At 39.9% G+C, this 6,000-nt stretch overlaps 1 protein-coding gene across 8 annotated transcripts in view; it reads right to left on the bottom strand.

Annotated features, from left to right (window-relative positions):
- Positions 1 to 4,868, bottom strand: part of CTNND1 (catenin delta 1) — a 47,887-nt gene extending 43,019 nt beyond the window's left edge. For 7 of the 8 annotated variants that reach the window (XM_082628815.1, XM_082628814.1, XM_082628811.1 and 4 more), the window contains exon 1: positions 4,650 to 4,868. The gene's annotated coding sequence lies outside the window, so the exon portion shown is untranslated. Of the gene's footprint in view, positions 1 to 1,821; positions 1,891 to 4,649 lie in introns of all 8 variants that reach the window. The other variant, XM_082628810.1, reaches the window with a different exon arrangement.
- Positions 4,869 to 6,000: the final 1,132 nt, after the last annotated feature.

A 6,000-nucleotide genomic window follows, 5' to 3' on the forward strand; every position in this document is an offset into this window, starting at 1 on the left:
ATTATTCCAAATTTCCCATGAAAATTTGGGTTCTTAAACTCATGAACTTCCCACTTTGTGAACAAAATCTCCTGAAGTTTCACAGTGAAAGCAGTGAAAAAAGTACAATGATATCCAAACATACTTTCTTTGAAGCACTAATGTTCAAAACTATGTTCACAAGCTTTTTGTTTTTATTACCAAGTATAAAAACCATTCACTTCCAACATGGCTGAAAGCAATATTTCCCTGCTGCTGCCCTAATATGTTCTGGGTAACGAGTTCCTCTCCCCAAGAAAATGGCTGCATTTAAGGTTTCAGTGGTTAAAGTTAACAGCTGCCTATAGTATGAAATGAACTGACTAGGACCCTTACTTTTTTCTTTTTTTAAAAATTTATTTATTGATTTATTTTTGGCTGCGTTAGGTCTTCGTTGCTGCACGCAGGCTTTCTCTAGTTGCGGCAAGCAGAGGCTACTCTGTTGGGGTGCTTGGGCTTCTAACTGCGGTGGCTTCTCTTGTTGTGGAGCACAGGCTCTAGGCGCACGGGTTTCAGTAGTTGTGACACACAGGCTCAGTAGTTGTGATTTGCGGGCTCTAGAGCACAGGCTCAGTAGTTGTGGCGCACGGGCTTAGTTGCTCTGCGGCATGTGGGATCTTCCTGGACGAGGGCTCGAACCCGTGTCACCTGCACTGGCAGGCAGATTCTTAACCACTGTGCCACCAGGGAAGTCCCGGACCCTTACTTTTTACACTGTTATTTGTACCGTCTTCCCAGAAAGAAAACAGGATTAAAGAGAAATTAAAATTTTAATCTTCCAATTATTTCCAGAAACTTTATTTAAAAATGGAAGGTGGGGCTTCCCTGGTGGCGCAGTGGTTGAGAGTCCGCTTGCCGTTGCAGGGGACACGGGTTCGTGCCCCGGTTGGGGAAGATCCCACATGCCGCGGAGCGGCTGGGCCCGTGAGCCATGGCCGCTGAGCCTGCGCGTCCGGAGCCTGTGCTCCGCAATGCGAGAGGCCACAACAGTGAGAGGCCCGCGTACCGCAAAAAAAAAGGGAAGGTGGGAGATGTGTAAAAGGTTGAAACTACAGACTAAAGTTTCAAAATTACATTGCAATTTTATTAATCTTTGTTGAATTGCTTCCTATTTCAACTTCCTTTCAGCCTTCCCCACAAAAGTCCCTCACTGATTCCCATAGTGCCTATTTAACCAAAGCTTACTGAGCACCTCAATATATCCACTAAGATAGGTGCTAAGAGGATACAGTGGTAAAACAGTACCTACACTCAAGGAGGTCAGTGCAGAAGGAAAGACAAAAATAAATAGATAATTTAATAGAGACAGATGTAGAGAACAAATGTATGGACACCAAAGGAGGAAAGTGGGGGGAGGTGGGTGGGATGAACTGGGAGATTGAGATTGACAATATATACACTAATATGTATAAAAAAGATAACTAATAAGAACCTGCTGTATAAAAAATAAATTCAAAAAACAAATAGGCAATTTTAATACAGTGTGATAAACATTATTTGAACTACCTGCTACAAACCTCTCCCTGCAAGTTGGCAATATCATTCCAAACCACGTGACAGAAAATTCTCTGGAAGAAGAAATTTCACTGACAATCAAATGAAGTTTGAGACATTTCCAGTAAGTTTAAGAAATTAGAGGAGGGCAATGGTGTGCATATGGAAAGACTCCTGTTCCAAAGATTGAAATAATATCCATTCTAACATATCTAGCGCCCCACCTCCCCACAGGCTTTATGGAAAATGGATTTTTTTATGTACATTACTCTAACACGGAGGGGGCTGGAAATCTAAATGAGCACTGACCTTCAGCAAGATGAAACACTCCTGCCTCTAGCAAGGGCTCATTTTAGTTCTGGCTCTTGCTTCTATTCTCTGTGGAGAATGGCAGTATTTTAGTGGTTAAGTCCACTAACTTTGTAGTTAGTCAGACCAGGGTTTAATCCTGGCCTTGGCCACTTACCAGCACTGAAATTTTCAGCAAACCTCAGCTTCTCTGAGGCTCAAATTCCTTAAAAAACAAAAAATAAACCAAAAAACAAACAAACAAAAAGTTGTTGTAGGAAATTAAGTAAATACAATAGTTTATGCAAAATGCTTAGCACTCAGTAAAAAAACAAGGAGCAGGGTGGGTGGGGGAGGGAGGGTGGGCAGTTATTAACAGGGGACCACCAGGTACCAAAATAGAAAGCAATAAATTATTACAGAGCTAATCATTTTGCTATTCCAATTGAATAGTGATCTATGCTTAATTTATTTGCATCCATCCTCTCTCACTCATCCCTAGAGAGCAACTACCTCATAAACCCAAGGCTGAATTGCAATTACTTAGAGCTTTTTGTTTTATTTTTAAGATTTCCAATAGTCCCCATTTTTATCCTAGCTGAAAGAACATGTTCTAACCCCTCTAACTCTCCATAACTGGAACCCTAAGAAAGGCACTAGGACTCTAGGCACCCAAAGGAGGCCCCCACCTGGAACATACCATACCTTAGTCATACAACAAAGAAACCAACAGCACATAGGACTCAGACAAGGAAAGAAAAATCTGCACAACTCTTACTTACTTGTCTTTTTTTTACCCCAAAACCAAAATGGGGAGCAAAACAAAAAATAAAAGATTTACTTATTCACACCCCGTATTCTATTTCCGGGAAGAACTAGTAGAGGTGAGGTAAAAGACAAATCTTCCATCTTATCATCCAAAAGGCTCTAATAGTCCACACCAGTCAAAACAATGCCTCAGTTCGTGAAATAGTCCTGGACGCTAGTTAACTAGGGTGTTCACTGCAGCTACACAAAGCCCAGCATTTAAAGCTGGACCCAAACCACCACCACTCAGTCATCCAGAACCTATTTTCAAACTGCCTTTGTACTCCTTCTTCAGATTCCCTCATCCCTCCCCCTAAAGGCTGAGTGGGAAACTGACACTCTGGTAGCAACATGACCAATCCTCCAAAGATCCACCAAGAAACCCCTAGGCTGGGGTCAAGGCAGAAAGAGCATTTGAAAATTTGGAAATGAAATAAGAACTACAGCCCAACAAACTGTACACATTGCCCTTTTTCTTTCTTTTTAACTGCACTTGCTATAATTAGGAGATCCAGACATTAAAATCTTACTGTAGCCCTTGCATAAATTACATTAAAAGAAGGAACAAAGTTCCATTTCCTCTGAAGCCACAACCTCACAAGAATGAAATCAGCTTTCAAGAAATACTCATGTCTGGAAAAGAAATTCAAGGAAGTGTTCTAGTCTAAAAAGAATTAAGGGGTGGGGGGTACAAAATCAGAGGATTATTATAGATACATACAGTTCAAAGTTAATGAGCAGCTTACATATTAAGGCCCATCTTGTTACAATTAGGGCAGTATCTATTGCAGTTTTAAAATTCAAATGATTCGCATTTTCAAAGGGAGAAGGAAGAGAACATCCAGTTTTCAGCCACTGATGAGTTGGTTATATGGTTATCTAGCATCAGTATTTTTACAAGAATGTGTTTGCAAAACAAAAACAAATCTTAAAATTAAATACATGAAAGCAGTCATGGGCCTTCAGATCTTAAAGACTTCTGATTTCACGGCAAATTAACCAAATAAAAAACTCACCTCCAAAAAACAACTTTCAGTTTGGTTTAAAAATAAGAATTTCCCTTGTGCTTTCTCAAATGCATCCTAAACACTAAAGTTTGTGTAAGTGTTTCACTCTTAGCCTAACCTTATTTTAATCCAAGGCCCTTTCAGAGAGCACAAAGCTGAAAATATTTTCACATGTGCCACTTTACTCAGGTGAACTAAAAAGCATGATTAGAACTGCCTTATTCCTTTAAGCACATAAACCAAACGTTATCCTATATGCAGACTGAACATACAATACCCCCACAAATCTTTGCTAGCAAAGGTAGTTTTAGAAGTAAGGGGATGGCAATTCAGTTACCAAGGATCCATTTATTTTCTTTTATAAGGCAAAGCGGGGAAGCTAAGTCTAGAAGGAGAATGAGCCTCCTACCCACCACACCTGGAAAAGTAAAAGAAGGATCCACCCAGAAACAGCAGGGCTGAAACCGATCTGGGCCGTTCAAACTCTCTATGGGAAAAAATATCACCATTTAAGCTGCAAAGCTCCCTGCAACTTTCCACTTCCACAAATCTAATGATAAAAGGGAGGAAAAAAAAGTTTTGAAACATATGAAGAACCATCTGCGTAACTAGCTTCCGACCCGGACAAATTCCTTTCCCAACCCACACGCAACATGCCAAAAAAACCAACTTTTGGTTTGGGCTCTGAAAACAGAAGTTTGTTAGCCTAACCTAGAAAAAAATACATAAAATCAAAGAACACACCAAAATGTAAATTTATGGAATTGCTCTCACCCCCCTGAATCTATTCATCTCCCTATATTAGAGAGACCAGAAGTTTGTTTCTGGGTGTTGAATATTTTACTTTGCTTTAAATATGATAAAATACCAAAATTCCCCGAAATAAGTAGAAAGAAAATTAACTGCTTAAAAGTTACCCGTCAGCATAACAGACCCTCTCGTTTTTAAATTCCCTCGGTTACCGTAAGACAAAAATTCAACTTGGCTTATCCTCCTTTACCCGTCTATACACATATTTTTTAAAAAGGCACACACCTCAAATGTGGACTTCTAAAAACCAGTCCTTTAAGAAAGAAAACCAAGGCTTCGTCAATGTGCTGAGAAAGACAAATCCAGCAAGGTTGTTGATTTTTCGCCACCTCTTCCTCCTTTCAGGATCTTTCCTGCTCTTCTTTCTCTCTCTCCCTCTTTTTTTTCTCTCAGATCCAACACCTAAAATGGAAGTTGCACCCAGCCAAAGGCTAGGGAGCCTGGGTGGTGACAAACTGATCTGGCAGCCCTACCCCCTCGCTCTCCTAAGTGATGTCAGCCCCTGAGAACTTCCAATAGGAGCCGGGCATAAATCAGGGAGCTGATTTTATCCAATAGGAAACTTTATTATAGGAAATTAAAAAAGGGGGGGAGAGCAAGAGGAGGAGAAAAAGAGACAGGGGGAAGTTTTATATATATATTTATATTTAAAGTGGAGACCTATATAATCTCTGAGGAATTACTGCAGAGCTGGGAGGGGTCGGGGAAGGGGGCTGAAGGAATAAGGGGTTTTTAGAGTGGCATGCCTAAGAACCTCGGTTCTCTTTGATGGTAGGGTTCTTGCTCCCTCCTTCCTTTCCGGGTGGGGAAGCAAAAAAGAGCTGATTTTATTTGCCTGCTGCTATTTGGTTTGTTGCTTTCTACCCCAAAGCATTTCCCCAAAGGAAGACAGGAAGGGAAGGAGCGTGAAATGCTAGAAACAGGACTACAATGTGTTGATTGGGACGGTAGGGGATATCTGAGGTAAACTCAATTTTATTGTTTTGGTTTAAATGCATTAGAGTTAATTAGAAAACCTAATGCTTGGACTTTTCAGTGTCTATACTTTCAACTAGAAGGAAGCTGAATCCACTAGGCTGTTGAGGAAAATCACTGTCTTCCCATTTGTCCCCAAATCAAAATAATGTGGGTTTGAGGGGGAGAGTAAATGATATCCAATAAACAATATATTTGGAGGAGACGAGAGCATGGGTAAGGGAAAGAAAATCTCATACCTAGAAAATTCAATTTATTTGTTAACTTCGAGCTTAAGACTGTCTAGTTCATACATTCTGTTTATGCTTGACCTAAATAAAGGATTATAGCAAGTATTCTTTTTCTGAATTAAGAGTTATCTTTAATATGTTCTTAGACTATTAGGCCATGAAGGACGGAGGTTGAAATTTTTTTTTTTACATGCTTGACAAAGACTAGTATTTTATGGTCCTTCAGGGATTAGCTATGTGAAAATCATACTGATAAATTGAAAATTTTCTTTCTTACTGAAAAATCTATCCTGTAAACTGCTACCAAATGAATCTTCATAACAGTTTCATAATCTAAAATAGTTAAGAGCATAGGTTCTGCAGTCAGACTG

Source organism: Mesoplodon mirus (genome assembly GCF_964341445.2).
Source record: "Mesoplodon mirus genome assembly, chromosome: 7".
Taxonomy (NCBI): Eukaryota; Metazoa; Chordata; class Mammalia; order Artiodactyla; family Ziphiidae; genus Mesoplodon; species Mesoplodon mirus.